Raw genomic sequence first — 22745 nt, 5'->3', positions numbered from 1 at the left:
GGGAGGTGTGTACATGTTGCTTCATGTCTTCTGTTGGTTGTGGTTTCATCCAATTTTGAAAAGTACTGCTGTGGATTTGCAGGAAGGTGGTGGTAAAATTTTAAATCTTTTAATGTGTAATTTTGGTGTCAATTTCTCTTGCAACTCAGCTTTAAATATCTGCATGTGGTCTCTGTAGGTCAAAAGGGGAATAATTCTTTCTTTTCAGTAATACTTAGCGTTTTAGAGGGGAGGGAGTGCAATAATTTCCTCAGGTTGCCATGATAAAGTACTGCAAGTTGGGTGGCTTAAACAATAGAACTATATTGTCTCACATTTCTGGAGGCGAGAAGTCTGAAATCAAGGTTCCATGCTCCTTCTGAAACCAGTTGGGGAATCTATCTGTGCTGCTTTTTAGCTTCTAGTGGTTTGCTGACCATCTTTACATTTCTTGGCTTGGCGCTATATAACTCCAGCCTCTGCCTGCATTGTCACATGGTGTTAACACTGTTCTTCTGTCTTCACTTGGCTGTCTTCTTATAAGGACCAGTCACATTGGTTTAGGGACCACCCTACTCCAGTATGACCTCTCCTTGACTAACTACACCTGCAACCAACCATAGTTCCAAGTAAGGTTATCTTCCGAGGTACTGAGGGTTAAGACTTCCAACCTATCTTTTTTGGGGTGACATAATTCAACCCATAATACTCACTGAACTAGTCACTGGGGATGCGACACAGTCAGCAAAACAGGAGCTTTTATTTTAATTTGGGAAAACTGGCAATAAGCGGGGAAACAAATCAGTTTGTGGGGCCATTTTATATGGGAATAAATGGTTGCAACAAAATAAAAGCCACTGAGTAGAAAATGACCAGGACAGGGATTGTGGTAGATGGGGTTGTCAGTGAAGGTCTTTCTCAGGAGGTGATATTTGAGCTGAGTCCCAAATGACAAGCTTTTTTTTTTTTTTTTTTTTTTTTTTTTTTTTTTTTTTTTTGGCCGCACCTGTAGCATATGGAAATTCCCCGCTAGGGACTGAATCTGAGCCTCAGCTGCGACCTACACTACAGCTGTGGCAATGCTGGATCCTTGAACTCACTGCAACAGCATGGGGATTGAACCTGCACCTCTTCAGTGACCCTAGCCACTACTCTAATAATCTGAACTTCCATGTACTTATGAAAAATCCAGCATTTGTTGAACTGGTATTGTGTGGTATTGTGTTTTCATGCAGTAACTCAATGCTCAAAACAACAACCCATGAAGTAAGGACAATTATTTTCCTTACCTTACAGAAGAGGAAACTGAAGAGCAGAGAGGTTCTTTCATTTTCCCAGGGTACAGAGAGAGTCTGCTATCCACTGCAGTAGGATTCTAAACATTATGTGATTCCTAACTTTATCCGTGTAGAAACCAAAACACAAGGCAATATTTTTGCTGTGAACTTCTCTGGTCAGTACTGTATAATTGCGGTTTTGCAGATGAGGCAATCGAGTGACTATACGGTGAAGTCAAAGTGTGCAAATTCATACCATTTGTAAGTGGAGAACTAGTGTTAGACCTGGTCTGTCTCCAGAGCCCTAACTGCTAACTAGTGCACTTAGGAAGAAGAAAGGCATTTGTTGAACTAGGTCAGCCCATGTTGGGTAATATTAGATGGAAACTATGCTTCAGTAGGCATTTGTGCATATACAGACCATATTTCTTTAACAGAAAATGTGGAGATAATAATTATAAAAATGTAAAAAGTCATAATCATCATGGTTATTATGCGTGAGACAATTTGATAGTTCCCAGCTTTTTCATTTTTGTTGTTCTTATGGGCATGTAGTGGTATGTCATGGTGGTTATAAATTTAATTTCTCTGAAATCTTAGTCACTTTTCATCCAGATGTCTTCCTCTTTTTTTTTTCCTTTTTTTTTTTTTTTGGCTGCACCTATGGCATGCAGATGTTTGAGGACCAAGGATTGAAACTGTGACACAGTGGTGACTCAAGCCACAGCAGTGACAATGTCAGATGCTTAACTCCTTGAGCCACCAGGGAACTCCTGTCCTCTTTTTAAAATCTCCATTGATTTACTTAACAAACTAGATCTTTTCCCAGTGAAGTATGCATTTTGGAATATGCTGAGTGAATCGTTATTGTTCTGTTTGTTCTGTTCCCCTGGCCAGTTCCTTTAAACTGGTAATTACTATGGAATTCCCATTGTGGTGCAATGGAAACGACTCCAACTAGTAACCATGAGGTTTCAGGTTCGATCCCTAGCCTTGCTTGGTGGGTTAAGGAGCCAGTGTTGCTGTGAGCTATGGTGTAGGTCACAGATGCAGCTCGAATCCTGCGTTGCTCTGGCTGTGGCATGGGCCGGCAGGTGTAGCTCTGATTTGACCCCTAGCCTGGGAACCTCCATATGCTGTGGGTACAGCCCTAAAAAGCAAAAAATAAGTAAAATAAAATAAACTGGTAATTACTGCACATATGGAGGCTTGCTGGGATTCAGATTTGTGGAAAGAGTACCTGAGATGTGTTGTTGTGCTTCCTGTAGCCCTTCATCAGGAGCCTGGTCATGTCTGGTTGTCTCTCCTCCTATGTCCTTGCGGCTGATCAGTGGGTCCACCTATCCATCCATTATGAAGTGTCCCATCTGCCTTTTAACTCATGGCTTATGTAGCCTCTTAAAGGCTATGGCCTAGATCTATATTTCATTAATGATTGCAAAGGGTGATGTTACTTCTTTTCTTTTCTTTTTTTTTTTTTTTTGGCCGTGCCTATAGCATGTGGAGGTTCCTGGACCAGAGATCAAACCCATGCCACAGCAATGAAAACCCACTTGGCTACCAGGTAACTACTCTTTTGCATTTATTAGCTGGCATTCTTCTATAAAACAAACTTCCCCTTCTCAACTGTGAGGTTACACTGAGGTCTGGTTGATGACATCAAAGAGGAGGATTAATGCTTAATTCATTTGCACTATTTCAACTTTTCAAAATAGTGAGTTGTTTCCCTGGGACCCTCTGAAGGTGAACATTGAGTTGGTTTTGTTTTTTTTTCTTTTTCTTTTAGAGTGTCATCAGACTCTAGGTGTTCATATGTTTGACGTTTGACGTTTAAGTCCATTCCAGTCATTAATTTTTTTTTTTTTTTTTTTGCTTTTTAGGTCTGCACCCAGGCTAGGCGTCGAATCAGAGCTATAGCTGCCAGCCTACACCACAGCTCACGGCAACGCCAGATCCTTAACCCACTGAGCGAGGCCAGGGATTGAACCCTCAACCTCAGGGTTCCTAGTCGGATTCTTTAACCACTGAGCCATGACGGGAACTCCAGGTCATTAATATTTTTAATGTTCAAATTGTTCTATTTTTGGTCTGCGTGACAGTCTGGGTTGACTTCAGACTTTAGTTGGATGTTGTGTCTTTGACATGTGTTCTGGTATGAGTTTGGTTCAGACTTATCTGCTCCAGTCTATGCTTAGCCAGATAAGAATTGGCCATTTCTCCAAGGATGGCTGGTTCATTTTAGTGGAAAGTGTGTTTAATTGAATCTGGCTAGAGTTGGTCATTGTTTCTTGTTGTTACCTGAAGTCAGTAATTCTGCTTATGCGTTTAATGAGACTATGTATCATCTTCCATCCCAGGCTGCTCCTCTGTCACCTTATAGGTCACCATTTTTTTTAATCAGTTTACATTTTAACCTTCCAATTTAAAACATATCATCAATTATAATACGTATATTAGTTTTCTCAACCTGTTCGTAAATAAAAGGTGGCATATTCTATATCAGTGTTATGCAATAGAAATTTCTGCAGAAATGAAAATGCCCTGTATCTGTGTGTTCAGCATGGTAGCCACAGGTTACCTGTGGGTGTTGAGCACCTAAAATGTTGGCTATTGTGACTAAGGGACTGAATTTTTAATTTCATTACTATAACTAGTTTAAATAGCCATGTGTGTCTAGTGGCTACTGTATTAGGCAGCAGCAGCTCTACACATTTCTCTGCACTGGCCTTTTTTTCGCTATACAGTACATCCTGGAGATGACTCCACAGAGTCACATTGCAGAGAGGGAGCCCTCATTGACTCTGTAGCTACATAGTCTGCTAAGATGTAAATAGACCATAGGTTATCATCCAGCTCCCTGTTGGTGGTGGACTCTGTCTTGTTTCTAATCTTCTGCTGTTATGAATTTTTCTGTAAGGACTGACCTTGTGCTTATGCATTTTTATCTTTTGCATTGTTTCTTTGGGGTAGTTACTTAGAAGAGTGAATACTGGTTCTAAGGGGAAATATATTTTACTAATAATTTTACTAGATAGCATCAAACCCCATCCACAGGGATTGGCCCATTTCACAGAACTCCTGCACTGCCTGGGAAGCCTGTTTCCTCACTTACCATTTAGTGAGAAGTGGTAGTTATTATTTTTTTTTTCTTCGTGTCTCTTATCATGGGTTAGATTGAACCAGTTTACATGTTTAAGGACCTTTTTTTTGTTTTGGTGAAATACCTGTTAGTATCTACTGCCCCTTTTTCTTTCTCAGTGTTTTTGATGTTTTTTGATTCCCCTTTCCTCACTTTTTCATGAGCTCTCTACATTTTAGGGATATAAACCTTTGTTTGTACATAAGTTATAAATATTGTTTCCAATTTGTAATTTTCATTTTTTTGTTTTTGTTTTTTATTTTTATTTTTTTATTACTCAAATGAATTTATTGTAATTTTCATTTTATTATGCTTATATATTTTCCTTTTGCAATGTAATTTTTTTTGCAATTCAATTTTTAAAATTGTATCCTGGAGTTCCCATTGTGGCTCAGCAGATTAAGAACCCAACTAGTATCCATGAAGATGCAAGTTCAATCCCTGTCCTCACTCAGTGGGTTAAGGATCTCATTGATGCAAGCTGTGGTGTGGGTCACAGATACAGCTTTGATCCTGTGTTGCTGTGGTGTAGGCCAGCAGCTTCAGCTCTGATTCGACTCCTAGCCTGGGAACTTCCATATGCTGCAGGTGGAGCCCTAAAAAGAAAAAAAATAATAAATAATCTTTTCCCTAATTACTTTTGGATTTTTAGTCATAGTTGGAAACAATTTCTCACCAGCAGGTTATAGAGGAACTTCACTGGGGGTGTACTTCTGTGGACAGGAGAGGGAAGAGAGAGAGATGAGCATGCGGGGTGTCAGGCATAAGAGGAAGCCTGAGCGGAGGTCTTATCTTGCAAGGAATCTTTGAAAACCATCAGGAGACTTAGATGTTCAGATCAGGGTCCCAGTCTGGGCTTGTCTTTGAGTACTCAGTCTCCATACTTGCTGTTTCCTGTGGATCTGGGTCCAGGCCTCCATAACTTAAGTGAAGTAGAAATTCCCTGTCATCTCTGATGGACCCCCTCAGATGACTAAATTGGGGGGGGACCACCCACCTAGGGATAAGACAAGTGCAAAATCAGATCTGAAATCTATCACAGGACCTGGCCAAGAACTAAGGGAAAGTAACCCTCTAGTTCATTCCCAGGGGAGAACCAAGACTGAAACCACACAAGTGTTATTACCTCAGTGGTCACTGTCCTTCTGGAAGGGAAGTCCCCTCAGGAGAAAGTAGTAGCCTCATAGAGCTGTGCAAGAGGACAGAGGTGTGGGTTACATGTTGCCTCAGTTTCCCAAGTACAACCCCTTCCACCTCAGCCACATCATTTCCTGTTCAGATGCCAGGTTTCCAGGACTCGGGGTGAAGCTTGGACTAAACTTGTTTAGAATGGAGCCCCTTTGCAGCCATACCTTACCACCTCATGGGATGGCACTAACATCCATCCTGCTGCCTATGGATGTATGTCTCCAGGTACCCACATCTACAAATCAGGAGAGGGAAGGTGTGGGATACAGATGTGGAATTGGACTGACAGTTCCTGGTACACAGTAGGCATCTAATTCACATTTATTAAATAAATGAGTTGTAGGAGTAAGTGGAAAGTGAAATTATGTCTATGTCCTTGCATCCTTTTTATACACATGAATCCTTCAAAGAGCTCTAGGATCACACAACAGTTAATTTTTTTTTTTGATTCTTCAATATAGGCATCACACCATTCTAGGTGATGTGATAAACAAGACATTATAGACCTTACATTGTACCATGGAGAGAAATGGTTATTAATAATATAATTGTAGAACTATATTATTTAATTGTATAGTTTCATTATTTAATTATAATTATCATAAATTCTTTGATGGAGAGGAAGTCAGAATCAGGTCTAAGAAGACTTCAGCATTCCAAGAATGATGCCAAATGACCCCCTTCATGGTGGATTATGCACTTATTTACTATGAGATATACTTCTCCAGAGATTCCTTGTTTGTGTATCAATTGTAGACTTTTGGTTTGCAGTTATTCTGAAGTTTTGATATGAGTCTATATGTATATGAGATTGTTTTAAGTTGTTCCCTTAATTGCAAGTTCATCTCCAGTGTCCTGCATTTGTACCCACCTCTTCTCATGATTTCTGATTTTGGTGGCATAATTGTGCATGGATGATTTCATATCTTTACTGTATATATACCTTTACTGGTGAGCCTTGTCATTTGTGGAATTTTTCTTTCCTGTTGCTGTGTTTTCTTTTCTGCCTAGAGAAGTTCCTTTAGTATTTGTTGTAAGGCTGGTTTAGTGTTGCTGAATTCTCTCAACTTTTGCTTATCTGTGAAGGTTTTGATTTTTCCTTCAAATCTGAATGAGAGCCTTGCTGGGTAAAGTAATCTTGGAGGTTTTTTCCTTTCATCACATTAAGTATATCATGTCACTCCCTTCTGGACTGCAGAGTTTCTGCTGAGAAATCTGCCAATAACCTTATTGGGGTTCCCTTGTATGTTACTTGTTTCTTTTCCCTAGCTGCTTTCAAGATGTTCTCTTTGTCTTTCATTTTGGTCAGTTGGATTAATATGTGTCTCGGGGTGTTCCTCCTTGGGTTTATTTTATATGGTACTCGTTGTGCTTGCTGGATTTGAGTGAGTGGTTCCTTTCCCATGTTAGGGAAGTTTTCGGCTATTATCTCTTGGAATATGTTTTCTGTCCCCTTCTCTCTCTCTTCTCCTTCTGGCACCCCTATAATACGGATGTTGGTGCCTTTCACTTTGTTCCAGAGTTGTCTGAGACTCTCTTCATTTGTTTTCGATCTTCTTTCTCTTTTCTGTTCCACATCCGTAATTTATACTCATCTGTCCTCCACCTCACTTATTTGTTCTTCTGCCTCCTGTATTCTGCTGTTAGCTGCTTCTAGTGAGTTTTTTATTTCAGTTATTGTATTTTGCATCTCTTCTTGTTTAAGTTTTATATCTTGAATCTCTTTGGTCAGTGTTTCCTGTAAGTTACCCATTTTTGCCTCCAGTTTCTTTCCAATGTCTTGCATCATCTTCAGCATCAACAATCTAAAAAGTCTTTTTCCTGGAGGCTAAGAATCTCATCGCTTAGCTGATTTTCTGGGGTTTTTCCTTTCTCCCTCCTCTGAGTTATAGTTCTCCGTCTTTTCATTTTTACAGGTTTTTGGTGTAGTGACCTTTTTACAGATACTAGAGTTGTAGCCTCTCTTACTTCTGGTGTCTGCCCCCCTTGTCAACAGTTAATTTTTGTAATCTACTTTAAAGGAAAGTTTTTGTTACTATTTCTTTCTTTCATTCTTTTTTTGGTGGGGGCAGGGGGGCTCTTTTTAGGGCCACACTCACAGCATATGGAAGTTCCCAGGCTTGGGTCGAATTGGAGCTGTAGCTGCCAGTCTACACCACGGTCACAGCAACATGGGATCTGAACTGCATCTGTGACCTACACTGCAGCTCATGGCTATGCCAGATCCTTAACCCACTGAGCAAGGCCAGGGATCAAACCTGCAATCTCATGGATGCTAGTTGTATTCATTTCTGCTGCACCACAATGGGAACTCCCAGGAAACTTTTTATTACTATTTCTAAAAATTATCTTTTCATTGGGAAAAAATAACCCATGAAAAATGAAGAAAGATGCCTCGAAATAGATGTGTGTGACTCTATAGTGGGCCATCTGTTGAATGGCACATTGATGTCTACCTGACAGGTCTGCTGTGGGGAGAAATGAGCAAAGCAATAGAAGGTATCTGATCTGTAATACTGTCAAACTTCCAACAAATATAGGTGTGCTGTCTCCTGTGTTTTCTCCCAACAAAAGAGATGCCTTAAATATGGACAGCTCATAGAGATCATTTGGATTTGAAGGAGCTAAAAGGAAATGTATATGTTTTACTTATTTATTTATTTATTTATTTATTTATTTATTTATTTTTGCTGTTTTAGGGCTGCACCCATGGCATATGGAAGTTCCCAGACTAGTGGTCGAATCAGAGCTGTAGCCGCTGGCCTATAGTACAGCCATAGCAATGTGGGATCCGAGCCACATCTGTGACCTACACCACAGCTCACAGCAACCTCGGATCCTTAACCCACTGAGCAAGGCCAGGAATCGAACCCGCATCCTCATGGATCCTAGTCGGATTTGTTAACCACTGAGCCACGTCAGGAACTCCAGGAAATGTATATATTAATGTTATGCCATAAATATATATACTCTTTCAGAACTTTTAAAACGGACACGTTAGTTTTCTCAGTTTCTGTACTGTGGGAGGCACTAACGGAATCAGCAGATACAATTTGTAGTCACTTTGGATCTGCTGTGTCCAAGTCTTAGAGCTGCCAAGCCCCAGCTAGCTCTAAACAATGCCTCAGGGTCTCCTGAATATGAAACTTTTTCACCTTTGCCCAGGCCTAAATTTCTGTCTTTCATTCACACCATTGCTCATCTAGGCCTGTATATCCAGAACCTAATCTGGACCAGACAGGTGAAGGAAGACATGATTGCTGGGAGTTTAGTTTTCCTGTGTTCATACTAAGCCCCAGGTCCTTCCTTTGGTTTGAGCACATACCCCATTTTGAACTTGAGCCGATTTTATATTGCAAATGCTGGGCTTATGTGTATTTTCCTTTTATTATTTTTAATTGCATAAGGAAGGTATTTTAAAGTTGTTCTCCTTTTCCCTAGACATCTCCAGACATGTTGATGGTTCGTGGTGACTTTGTCTGAATGATCCTGTGATTGAACTTTTGCACCAAATCCTGATGTTTAAGCATTCTCCCCTCTCCATGCTGTGTGTGTGTGTGTGTGTGTGTGTGTGTGTGTGTGTGTGTGTGTGTGTGTGTCGGGGATGGGGGGTGGTCAGGTGACTGCTAAGTGATCTCATGCAGACTGTCACCCTTTCCCTCCCCTGTGGAATTCACATCTTGGCTAAGTGGGTAGTTAAATCCATGCCTTGCTGTTTAATTGGGAACGTGTAGAAAAAACCATGTTGTGAAACTACTTTCGTCTCATGACCTTCACCAAACTCCTGGGAAATGGAGATGTCTGACTGCTGAATGTAAGGTTTATTTGAGAGACATGCTTGCCATTCCTCTAGGCATCTCTCTAATTTTCTTGATGCTGCCCAGCTGGTAGATGTGGTAGATTCATAAATTAGTTCTGAAACCACCCATTACCTAATGCCTGTGGCTTAGGGATTCCCCATTTTGACAATGACGTACTTTTCTATGTGAAGGGCTGAGGATATTTATTTATTCTTACTATTTTTGTTCTTCCAAAACTAAGACACTTTTGTTATAGATAAAAGTGGATAGAAAATGCACAGAAGGAAAAAAAAATCATTAAAAGTCTATTTGCCACGGATAAGAACTGTCAACATTTAACTCTATTTTTTCTTCCAAAATTGTATTGTGCAAGTATAACTATGCATTTTTAAGAATAGCAGTGATATAAACTACTTCCAGTTTCTTAATCTACTTTTTTATGACAAACACTAGTTGTTTTTGTTTGGTTTGGTTTGGTTTGGTTGCGCCCACAGCATGTGAAAGTTCCTGGGCCAGGGATCAAACCAGCACCACAACAGTGACCCAAGCCGCTGCAGTGACAACACTGGAGCCTTAACCCACCACACCATGGAGGAACTCTGACAAACTGTATTTTGAAGGTCAATTCAAGCCAATCAATATAATAAATATAAAGCTCACATAATTAAAATGATCCTATAATTTCTAATGATCCATTTAGGTATGATAATAATGAAAAGAATTGTTAATATTTAATTACTCAGCCATAAAAAGGATGAAATAATGCCATCTTCAGCAGCATGAATGGTCTTGGAGATTCTCATACTGAGTGAAGTCAGTCAGAGAAAGACAAATACTATATGATATCACTTCTGTGTGGAATCTAAAATATGGCACAAATGGTCCTAACTGTACAGCAGAAAAAGAGTCACGGACATGGAGAACAGACTTATGGTTGCCGAAGGGGAAAGGGAGGGAGTGGGATGAACCAGGAGTTTGGGGTTGGTAGATGCAAACTCTTACATTTAGAATGGATAAACAATGAGGTCCTACTGTACAGAACAGGGAACTAGGTCCAGTCTCTTGGGATAGACCATGATGAATGATAGCATGAGAAAAAGAATGTATATGTATATGTTTGGGTCATTTTGCTGTACAACAGAAATGGACACAACACTGTAAATCAACTATAATAAAATAATAAAAGATCTGTTAGCAATGTTCAGAAACAAAAAAGAATTGTTAATATTCATCACTGACTCCCTCAGTTCCCCACACTGTTGTAAGTGCTAAACCTGTATTTGTTTATAATCGTCACCACATCCTATAAGGAGGAGCTATTGTTGCCTAGCTTTAAACTTAAGGGAACTGGCCTGGTAGGTTAAGGATCTCGCATTGTCACTGCTATGGCTTGGGTTCTATCCCTGGCCTGGGTACTTCTGCATGCTGCGGGCACAGCCAAAACAACAACAAAAACATCAGGGAACTGGGGCACAGCGAAGGCAGGGTTAGCCAGTCACAAGACTAATATCTGAACTAATTCTGTGTGGCTACTGAGGCCCACATCTCTCATCTGATACCCTCAACCTCGCTGTTCATCAGGGCACAGCAAAACAAATCAAACCATATAACAACATTTTCCCCCCAGTTAAATAGGTAGGAATTTAAAATATCGATAGTAATGGCTTGGAATTTGGGGAATTGTGTCCTGTTACACTGAGGAATGGCCTCCCCAACATCTTATTCTCCTTTCCTGTGCCTCAGGGATGTTCCTGTTCGAAATTTATGGCTCTCCTGTAGGTGGAGCAGAGATTATCTTTCTTAGAGATTTTATTATTTTGTGTATTTACAAGAGTAATACGTGTTTATTATGGGTCAAAATATAAAACAAAGAAAAGGAAATAATATAACACCACCCTAAACGTAGCACTCAGAGGTAATTCCTGCTAATGTTTTCATCTGGATTATATTGGATTATATTTTTCCCAAAGCTTTCTTTTTTTTTTCCCCCCTGTCTTTTTCGTCTTTTTTAGGGCCGCACCTGCAGCCTATGGAGGTTCCCAGGCTAGGGGTCTAATCAGAGCTATAGTTGCCGACCTACACCACAGCAACATGGGATCCGAGCTACGTCTGCAACCTACACCACAGCTCTCGGCAATGCCGGATCCTTAACCCACTGAGCGAGGCCAGGGATCGAACCCACAACCTCATGGTTCCTAGTTGGATTTGTTTCCATTGTGCCACAACGGGAACTCCTCCCAAAGCTTTCTTATATGGGTATTTGTATATTTATGCATGTATGGATGCCTTCATATGCTTCTGTACAAAATGTAAGATCTCATTTTAGTTTTTTAACCTGCCTATATACTGTAGTGTGTTGATTTAGATAACAAGATATGTCCAAGCCTTAACCCATACCTGTGAATGCAGCCTTTTTTAGAAATATGGTCTGAGCACATGTAATAGATCTTGAGATGAGTTCATATTAAATTTAGGATTGGCCCTAAACCCAATGGCTGGTTTCCTTTTAAGAAAAAGGAGAGGGAGAGTTCACACACACAGGAAAGAAGGACATGTGACAATGGAGGCAGAGATTGGAGTTTGCTGCTCTAGTATGGCCCAGCCAACACCCTACTTTTGAACTTTGGTCTCTAGAAATGAGAGAGAAAAAATTCTGTTAAGCCATGAATTTCATGGTTTTTTAAGTGGCAACCTTAGGAAACTAATACACTCAGTAAAAACATACCTCAGATTTCACTGATTGTGAATAAACATCAGTCTAAATCCTATTTTTCAGAGTTCCCATGCGGCTCAGCGGTAGTGAACCTGACTAGCATCCATGAGAATGCAGGTTTGATCCCTCGCCTTGCTCAGTGGGTTAAGGATATGGCATTGCTGTGACCTGCGGTATAGGTCACAGATGTGGCTTGGATCTGGTGTGGCTATGGCTGTGGCCTAGGCTGGCAGTTGCAGCTCTGATTACACCCCTAGCCTGGGAACTGCCATATACTCTGGGTGAGGCCCTAAAAAAAATTCCTGTTTTTCTTTTTGGCTGCACTTGGAGCACGTGGAATTCCCAGCCAGGAATTGAACCTGAGCTGCAAGTGTGGCCTGTGCCTCAGCTTCGGCAATGCCAGATCCTTAACCCACTGCGCCACAAGGGAACTTCCATAAATCCTTTTTTTTTTTTTCATGACTGCCAGAATAGTAATATCAATAAAGATAGGGAAAAATAAATTAAAAATTAGCTAAAATGTATTATGTGCCAAGTGCTTTTTATATATGTCTTTCAGTGTTCCCAGCATCCCATGAAGTAGGTACTGTGGCTAGTCCCCATTTTATAGATAAAAAACTGAGGGGCAGAGAGAAAAATGGCTTGGCCCAGGGCTGCACAGTTTAGGGAGCAGGACAGCTTGCGCTCGGACCCCGTACCCCATGCTCCAGAGCCTGGGAAATTGTCAAGAGATTTGCTGTTAAGTGACAGGAACAATTTGCACAAGGATGCATATTGTACATGGTTATTAAAAATAACAGAGGAGTTCCTGTCGTGGCACATCAGAAAGGAATCTGACTAGGAACCATGAGGTTGCAGGTTCGATCCCTGGCCTCGTTCAGTGGGTTAAGGATCCAGCGTTGCCGTAAGCTGTGGTGTTGGTGGCAGACGTGGCTCAGATCTGGCATTGCTGTGGCTGTGGTATAGGCTGGCAGCTGTAGCCTGGGAACCTCCATGTGCCGTGGGTGCAGCCCTAAAAAGAAAAAAAAAACCCACTCAGGTGGAGTTCCCATTGTGGCTCAGTGGGTTAAGAATCTGACATACTATCTGTGACGATGCGGGTTCCATCCTTGGCCTCACTCAGCGGGTTAAGGATCAGGCATTGTCGCAAGCTGCAGTGTAGGTGGCAGATGCTGCTCAGATCTGGCGTGGCTGTGGCTGTGATGTAGGCCGGCAGCTACAGCTCTGATTAGATCCCTAGCCTGGGAACTTCCATATGCCACAGGTGCAAGCCTAAAAAAGCAAAACAAACAAAAAAAAAGAAGTAACACTCAGGATGTTAATATATTTATACAAAATATCTGGACCTAGTGACAAAAATGAGGCTTGTGACCTTGGTGAGAGCACGTTCATTGCAGTCATGGGGACAGAAGCCACAGTAAGTCATAGAAGCCATAAGGAGTCAGTGGGAATGAGGAATGTTAACAAGAATGCGGAAAATGCTTTCTAGAACTTTGATTTTGAAGGTGGAGGAGAAAGGGAAAAAGACAGAAGGCTTGTGACCATATGGGGATGAGAGGTATAAAGGAGGGATTTGAAAGTATAAAAGTTAATGCACAGGAGCCATATTGTCTCAGATTTACCCCTTGACTCTTCCCATGTTTCCTTCTTATTTCTACTTTAGAGTTAATGAGACATATATTTAGTTTTTTGTTTTGTTTTATTTTGGCCACATCACCATGTGTGCAAGTTCCTGGGCCAGGGATCAAACCATCGACACACAGTAACAGTGCCAGATCTTTAACCCGCTGAGCCACCAGGGAACTCCTATATTTAGTTATTAGTGTGTGAAAGAGTGAAACAAAGAAATGTTAGTAAATTCTTGCATTTTTGCCTCTCAGGGAGGTAGCAGAGGATTGAAATCTTCATGTGATATAGCCGCATAAATGCATGATCTGAGGACTCCTGCACTGGTAACTCTAGGTCAGGTCCAGAATTTTCTTCAAAATATTTGAATACGCAGGCTCAAGTCTGCAGTTTCGTCTGCCAAATAAAACATAACTCTCAAAAACAAAATATATATGCAGACACACTGAGCAAGCCAGGAGCAGCGGTTAGGCAAACACGGCACCTTGCTGTCCTGGCGCCATCTCTTACTGAGCAAGTCTGTCTTGCCAGCGTGGGGAGCTGGATCAGGGTCTGCCCAGTGGTGTGATGTCGGCCAGCTCTTAGGAGCTTCTCAAACACCAAAGAATGAAGAATGAAGAAAATCTACTATCTCACACCTTTCAAATCAACACATGTCAGAGAGCTATTAGCTCCGTTCCTCTAGATCTATGTCATTTCTGTGGGAGAAACAACTTGTCACAGTGCCTGTCTCAGCCCCAAGGCTCAGTTGGCCCCTTCTGCTGTGTCCCAACATTTAAAAGGCCCTTGAAGTCCCACCACACGCCATCCACTCTGGGCAGGTTTTCTCATTCGTCCCTGTGCTCTGGGACACAGGTATCATGAGTCCCATGTCACAGATGCCCAAGTTCAGGCTGACAGAGCCCAGGTCACCTCCCCAGGTAAGTGGCAGGATGGGCTGAGCTTCCACCCCTCACCCTCCCTAGAGGACACACAGCAGCCTCCCTTTTAGAAGATGGGCTCCCAGCGCTGGAGGAAGGGTCACTCACACTCCCTGCTGTGGTGGCCCCTGGGGGTACTTGCTCACCAATACTTCCGGTTAGGAAGATGATAGAGATGAAATTCAGCCCCTTGTATCAAGACACCTGGGTGTCAGCCGTATCCATTAGCTCATCCCTGAAGTGTTGAACTGGACTGGTGCAGAAACAGTTGGGATGGGTTATCTAGAGGGAAGGAAACTGATATGTATGGACCTACCTGAAGCAAATGCATTTTACATTTTTTTCTCCTTTAATCCTAACAGCTATTCAGTATATCTATTGTTCAAATCAGGTTACTGACTTTAAGGGTGTTTAAATCAGGAAAACAACGTTATTTTCTCAGAATCAACAGCTAACTCTGGGATTATTCTAAAGTTTTTCACTTTTTGCTTTGAATTCTTCCTGGGCTCTGAATGATTTAAACTCTGGAGGCTGCCTTGTTTGCTCTGGGAGTATTGTTCACTGCATTTTTAGAATTGTGAACTGCATACATTTTTTTGTCTTTTTAGAGCTGCAACTGTGGCATATGGAGGTTCCCAGGCTAGGGGTCGAATCAGAGCTGTAGCTGCTGGCCTACCCCATGGCCACAGCCATGTGGGATCCAAGCCGCTCTGTGGCCTACACCACAGCTCATGGCAATGCCAGATCCTTAACCCACGGAGTGAGGCCAGGCATCAAACCCATGTCCTTGTGGATGCTAGTCAGGTTTGTTACCACTGAGCCATGGTGGGAACTCTAAACTGCACAATTTTGAGTTGCAATATTATTGAGATTTAAAATGCATTCTAAATGGAGAGTATGTGAAGAATCATTTGAAAACAAGGAGAAATCATTTGCAAACTACCACTCAGCTACTGGGTTAGTATCCCTGCCTTGTGATATACATTTAATATTCAAAGAGATTGGCTCATAATTTAAGCAGCAAATTCATATAAAATTATAAATGACCAATAAACTTGTCAAAATATGCCCAGATCACAAGCATTAGTAAGAGGCAGACATAAATTCTGAGAATTCACATTGAGTGGAAAAGACAACATGCAAAAAATGAGTGATGTGGAGTTCCCATCATGGCTCAGGGGGTTAGGAACCTGACATAGTATCCATGAAGATGCGACTTTGATCCCTGGCCTCAGTTGGTGGGTTAAGGACCTAGTGTTGCTGTAAGCTGCAGTGTAGGTCTCAGATGCAGCTTAGATCCCGAGTTGCTATGGCTGTGGTGCAGGCCAGCAGCTGCAGCTCCGATTGGACCCCTAGCCTGGGAACTTCCATATGCTGCAGCTGCAGCCTTAGAAAGGAAAAAAACAAAAAACAAGATGAGTAATGTGATTTTTATTTCAGAAAAGAACCTGTGTGTGTGTAGGTGTCTGTGTTTGTGTGCTCTCACCACGGGTGCATGTCTGGAGAGGGGACACCATTCAATAACGACAGTCCCCTTTGGGTTGGGGTAGGGTCAGGCCACTGAGAGATACAGGACGATTTCATTTTATAGATGTACTTCCGTATATTGTTTGAAATGTTGTATTCAAGGAAGAAGTATTTTGACACAAATTTAAAAGCAAACAGATTCGGAAAAGTAATGTAGGCATGTATTCATTGCTTCAGAAAAGCATTTCTTTTATTCTATGTGTAAACAGGAAGTAGGAAAAATAGAATTGGAAGTGTCTTTATCTGCACATGTGTGTTTCCATGTCTCCTTCAGCTCGATCACCCTGAGTGCTCCCACTCTCACAGGAGGTACTTTATCTTCAGTTCATACCAAAGCTGGACTTCCAATCTCAGGTTTAGATTTCTTAGAAAATAATGAGAACAGGTAGAGAGCTGCCAGCAGGTTAAAAAAAAAATCCATAAAACTTTGGCTGAAACCATTAGACCAATATTTGAACTTCCACCCTTCCTCGCTCTTGCTGAACCTCTGGGTCGGAGACTCTCAGAGCTGGCATCCTGGAGTGGCTACCTGATAACAGCCATCTCCATTTTCCTTTTTTAAGGAAAATGAGTACACATAGCAAAGGGGAATGTCATCAAAGTTTGTTTATTAAGATACCAATTCTGTTTGGAAAATTCATACATCTCTTAAAGCTGTCCTATTTGCCGTTGATCATAAATCTACATGGTGTTCATTGATGTATCTCTTGTTGGTTGACGGATCCATACTGCAAAGGGGCCCCTCTTAGCAGGGCGTTCACCCTCCATTGCCCCAAACGGCTGTATAGGCTGCCTGGTCCTTCTCAAACCCCGTGTGCCCTGTCTGTCATCCTCTACCCTGGACACTGGACACAGCTGGTCAGATCCCGCTTGGTTGCCCCATCCTCTTGTCATCGCGTCCTCTCCTCTTTGCCTGCTCACTACCCACTGCCAAGTCGCTACTGCCACCTCATGTTTCATCATGTACAAATCTCAGAATATATGTTTTTTAGTCTTCTTTACACCTATCATTTTTTAAAAAGACAGAATCATTCTGAGCATAGGTTCAAAAGCTGTTTTGAAGGAAGGTATTGTGTTTCTTTTGTTTTATTTTGTTTTTGCTCCATGCTGACCTTTTTTTTTTTTTGGTCAGGAAGTTTGATGATGGCGGTACATTGACGCCACCTCATGACAGAAACCTGAACTGCAGTTTGAATATCGTGAAGCAGAAAGGTGGGAAGAAGGGGCTGTGACCCACACCCACCTGGCAGAGCTTTCTGGGAGTCTGGGTGGAAAGGGGGCATTCCCAGGGTACAGGGATATTGAAATATCCCGACGGAAAGTGAAGCCTCCTCCTGTGCTGAAGAGAAAGCTTTATGTGAGTGGAAGTAAAAGATGATTTAAAATTTTTTATTCTTTGAAACCTCTGGATAAATAGCTAGAAATTATATTAGCCAAAATGGAGCAAGACCATTTATAATCTTTGTAATCATCTTTTACACTTTTATGACCATCTTTTCACATAAACCTATTTCTATGATGTATTTTAAGTATTTATATAAAATTTCAATTTTTAATATTATTTGTATCATATGATGCTCCAAACTATTCACCAGTAACCAAATAGTGAAAATCTAGTGCTTTACCAAATTTTCTGTTACAAACAACAGTGTACTTAACACCCTTGCTCATATGTATGCATATATCTTTGTAAGTATTTCTTTATAATTTCTTGAAAATGTTCTTTATAAACCAGGAAAATTGTTATATTAATACCACACTGGATATACTATTACTAGTTTACATTCCTAATGTCATTGTAAGAAAGTGCCTGTTCCTCCACACATTAGAAATAATGTGAATCCGGATTTCTCTTGTGGTACAGTGGGTTAAGGATCCAGCATTGTCACGTAGTGGCTTGGGTTACTGCTGTGGTGCAGGTTTGATCTCTGGCCTGGGAACTTCCGCATGCCACAAGCATGGTCAAAAGAAAGAAATAATGTGAGTCAGTGCTTTCCCTGTAGGTAACAAATCATCTCTCTTCATTGTTTTCGTTTGGGGTTTTTTTTTTTTTGCCCCCACCCCGCCTTCATGGCCTATGGAAGTTCCCTGGGGCCAAGGATGGAAACTGAGCCACATCTGCAACCCAAGCCACAGCAGTACAACACCCAGTTCTTAACTGCTAGGCCATCAGGGAACTCCTTTCCTCATTTTTTTCATTATCACTTGTTCTTGCTACTTTGTTCTAGAACTGCATTATGATGTTGGTGAAAATAAACAATCTATAATAGGAATAGAAAAGAGTTTTATTTGAGCCCAACTGAGGACTATAGCCCTGGAAGACAGCCTCTCAGATAACTGAGGAACTGTTCTGGAGAAGCATAGTTTTCAGCAGTTTTATATCTTGTTGGAACAAAGAACATTAAACAAGTCAGGGATACATTCCTTCAAGGTTTCCAAACAAACAAACAAAAAACAGATCAGCATGTACACAGTGAGTCAGTACAGCCTTGGCAGCTGGGAACAGAGTTTTATCATCAAAAGAGTATCAGCATTGACATCCCAGGAAGGGAGACATTTAATCTTTTTTTTTTTTTTTTTTTAAAGAACGTTTTAACATTTTGGCTGCACCCACAGCAGGCGGAAGTTCCCAGGTCAGGGACCGAACCCGAGCTACAGCAGTAACCCAAGGTACAGCAGTGACAATGCTGAGTCCTCAACCACTAGGCCACCCCATTAGGGAACTCCTAATCCTTATTTTTAACTTGGACATTCTTTACTTCTGGTCAATGCACCCTTTTATTTAGTAATTAAAGCAGATGTACAATGTATATTTGAAAGGTCACAAAGAGGCTATTTTAGTTAGCACAGAATTCAAGTTAACTCATGTATAAGCCAGAATGACCCCCATACCTCTATATGTGAAACTTTCTTTTATCGGTATGTATGTGACATAATTAATTCTCACAACCTTGTGTTATATAGAGTGTCTCTGATAGTCCCTACTAACACTGTGGATGGCATCTTTCAGTATTTGTATATTGCTAAAGGATACATTCTTCATGGCTATTTGCACGGTGAGCTGAATGTGTCCCCTTTGAGTCTAGAAAACTGTCTTGGGAGAATTCTAGTATTATGATAACAGTATCTGTTTGGGGTATGAGTGTGTGTGTGTGTGCGTGCGCGCACGCGTGCACTGACAGCCACAATTCCCTTCCGCTTCCTTCTGTGCCTTTATGGCTTTGCTTCCCATTTGGCTTCCCTTCCTAAATTCGGGCCCAGAAGTAAAGCTAGGGAAATACAAGGAAGGCAGTCTTTATAACCCAATCCTTATCACCATCCTTAACTATGTCCTGAATGTGAACTTCTAAGAGGAAAATCAGTGGTGCAAAGAGTGTGCAACTATTTGGCCCTTTGTGAAGTTCTGCCATACTGACTCCCTAAAGTAGAGTCACGTGTGAAAGACCACAGTGGAGTAAGGAAGTAGTAAGGCTGACACCATATCACACATGCCAGGCCCCCGGACTCTGTCCTGGACCCACTCTCAAGTCACCAGTACAATGGGAAAATGTGGAAGCGGTCAGACGGAAATCAAACTTTGCATAGAATTGCAACCTGAAGTAACATTTGTGCGGGGAAAGCATTGCTTGGAGGAACAGAGGACATAGAGTCAGTAGGCCTGGGATACAGCCACACAGTTATAGAAATGAATATTTATATAAAACACATGACTTAGATAAAACACATGCACCTAGACCTTTGTATGGAAAAGATTGGTTGTTACTGTAGTAAAACAAGACCAGGCCTATATCATATTCTAACAGTTTTTTTTTTTTTTTTTTTTGCAATGTAATTTACAGAGTACAAAGTCAATATTAAGTATTTTCTGGAGTTCCCATTGTGGCTTGGTGGTAACAACCCACCTAGTATCTGTGAGGATGTGGGTTTGATCCCTGGCCTCACTCACTGGGTTAAGGATCCAGCGTTGCCATGAGCTGTGGTGTAGCTCGCAGATGAGGCTTGGATCTGGCGTTGCTGTGGCTGTGGCGTAGGCTGGCAGCTGCAGCCCTGATTTGACCCCTAGCCTGGGAACCTCCATATGCTGCAAGTGCGGCCCTAAAAAGCAAGAAAAAAAAATCTCTGTTTAACTGAGGAAGTGCCAGACTGTTTTAATAACTCTGACAGTCTTGAGTACTGTGATTAGACTGTGGTTATTGGCTTTGAGAAAGAATACACAGGGTTGACATGCCCTTCTCATCACACCATATCGGTGAAGACATGGTACCCACATGACATCACTGGGTCACTGGAGATGTTGACCTTCATCACTGGGTCAAGATGGGTTTCTCCAGTGTACAGTAACTGTTTCCCACTTGTCTCCTCTATTCTTTAAAGTGAGTCACTAAATCCGCCCTGCCCTCAGCAGTGGGAGGCAGATTTCAGGTTCGCTTTATACAGGCAGGGTATCTACATATATTATTTAGAATTATTCAACAAAGATAATTTGTCTCTCTCATTTCATTATTAATTCAAATATTATATAATTACTTGTTTATATCACCATGGCTTCATTTTAGAATATGTATTTTGTTTAATTTAGAATCATTCTATTCTAATCTAGAATCTTTCTTTTTCTTTTTTTTTTTTTAACCGGAAACGGTTATGACCTGCATTTCTATATCACTTGGCTAATAGGAACCTCCAGTGAGAGCAGTCCCCTCTGACCCTACTGTCCACTGGCTCAGACAGTCAGCAGTTGCAGCCCCTGAGCTCTAGCCATTGCCTCCAAGTGTGGGAAAGTCCTCTGGGCTGAGTCAATAAGTGACTTTCTGGAATGTTCCAAGTTTGTGCGCTACTCTTCTCTTGTTTAATCATGGATGTGCATGGACATGAATCTAGAATGGCCACTTGGCATATCTCTCTTCTCTTGCAGCAAATTATAGGAATGATTGATGGTGACCAATTAAGGTAACAGGGTGGTGGTTTTTCTTTTTTCTCAAAATATTTAAATGTAGAGTTATTTTCCTTTTCACTTTCAAGCACATGTATTTGACAAATAAAACCCACCATGTTAACTTGGCACAATGAAAAGTACATCTGAGTTCAATGCCCAGTAAAATGGAATTGGTCCTGATTTCATTCTTTTTTTTTTTTTTTTTTTGCCTTTTGTCTTTTGTCCTTTTTTAAGGCCGCACCCTTGGCATATGGAGGTTCCCAGGCTAGGGGTCTAATTGGAGCCATAGCCACAGGCCTATGCCACAGCCACAGCCATGCCAGATCCGAGCTGATTCTGCGACCTACACCACAGCTCACGGCAATGCTGGGTCCTTAACCCACTGAGCAAAGCCAGGGATTGAACCCGTACCCTCATGGTTCCTAGTCAGATTCGTTTCTGATGCACCACAAAGGGAACTCCCTGATTTCATTCTTGATACTTCATCAAACTTTCTCTTTATTCATGGGCATAGATTATCCATAATTGTGTGTGTGTGTGTGTGTGTGTGTGTGTGTGTGTGTGTGTGTAGTCTAGCAAAAAAGCAAAGATAAAATTCTCCTAGATACATGGAGAGGACCTCATTCTATTCCATCAGAACAATGCTCAATGTGTTTAGAATCTAGTGAAAGTTGTCTTTAGGAGTTCCCGTTGTGGCTCAGTGATAATGAACCCGATTAGCACCCATGAGTACTTGGGTTCAATCCCTGGCCTTGCTCAGTGGGTTAAGGATCTGGCAATGCCGTGAGCTGTGGTGTAGGCCACAGACATGGCTCGGATCCTGAGTTGCTGTGGCTGTGGTGTAGGCCAGCAGCTACAGCTCCAATTAGACCCCTAGCCTGGGAACTTCCATATGCCACTGGCGCAGCCCTAAAAAGCCCCCCCCCCCAAAAAAAAAAGAAGAAAAGAAAATGGTCTTTATAACCACAGAAACATAAGATGGGCAGCAGACATGCAAAATGATGCTCAATTCTACTAGTGAGGCTAATTCTTGTCAGTTCATATTTTAGAAAAAGTCTGGTAAAATGTACATTTAACAAAAGCCTATGCAGATTTTAATGGTATACTGCTTCACAGAGTTAAAACTTGTTGATATGCTAAGTGCTATGTTCGGAATGTTTGTGTCCCTTCAAAATTCATATGTTGAAATCCTAAGCCCTAAGGTATTGATATTAGGAGATGGGGCCTTTGATGTGATTAGGTCATGAGGGCAAAGCTATCATGAATGGGTTTAGTGCTGTTATAAAAGAGACTTCACAGAGATTCTTCCACCATGAAGAGATACAATGAGAAGTCTGTGACCCAAAACAGGGCCCTTTCCTGACCACATTTGCACCCTGGTCTCAGACTTCCAGCTTCCAGAACTATGAGCCACACATTTCTCTTGTGTATAAACCATGGTATTTTCAGTATAGCAGCTCAAATGGACTAAAATCAGAAGTAATGTCTCACACAAGAAATAAAATGGTTTCTGTCAAAAATGACAAGCCAGAGATTGAGTTATTTATTTACAAGCAAGGAAACCCTAAAAAAGAACAAGCAATGGAATTTGAAAAGTGAACAAAAATTAACATTATTTGGCCACAACTCACTTTTTGTTTAGC

The 22745-nt window shown here is 41.4% G+C and overlaps 2 long non-coding RNA genes across 4 annotated transcripts in view; one reads left to right on the top strand and one right to left on the bottom strand.

Annotated features, from left to right (window-relative positions):
- The window catches only part of LOC106508237 (uncharacterized), a 39294-nt gene that overhangs the window by 5354 nt on the left and 11195 nt on the right, over positions 1 to 22745 (top strand). The window lies entirely within an intron of this gene.
- LOC102158821 (uncharacterized) overlaps positions 12541 to 22745 on the bottom strand; it is a 106316-nt gene continuing 96111 nt past the window's right edge. The window contains exon 6 of the long non-coding RNA XR_014834817.1: positions 12541 to 14924. This is a non-coding gene — a long non-coding RNA (uncharacterized LOC102158821). The remainder of the gene's footprint in view (positions 14925 to 22745) is intronic.

The sequence above is a fragment of the Sus scrofa genome, chromosome X (assembly GCF_054392235.1).
Source record: "Sus scrofa isolate SSC_HxYL_T2T_F1_AM1 chromosome X, Sscrofa_HxYL_maternal_Yorkshire_Landrace_v2.0, whole genome shotgun sequence".
Taxonomy (NCBI): domain Eukaryota; kingdom Metazoa; phylum Chordata; class Mammalia; order Artiodactyla; family Suidae; genus Sus; species Sus scrofa.
The sequence above is the reverse complement of the archived record's forward strand: the minus strand, read 5'-3'. Positions and strand labels throughout refer to the sequence as shown.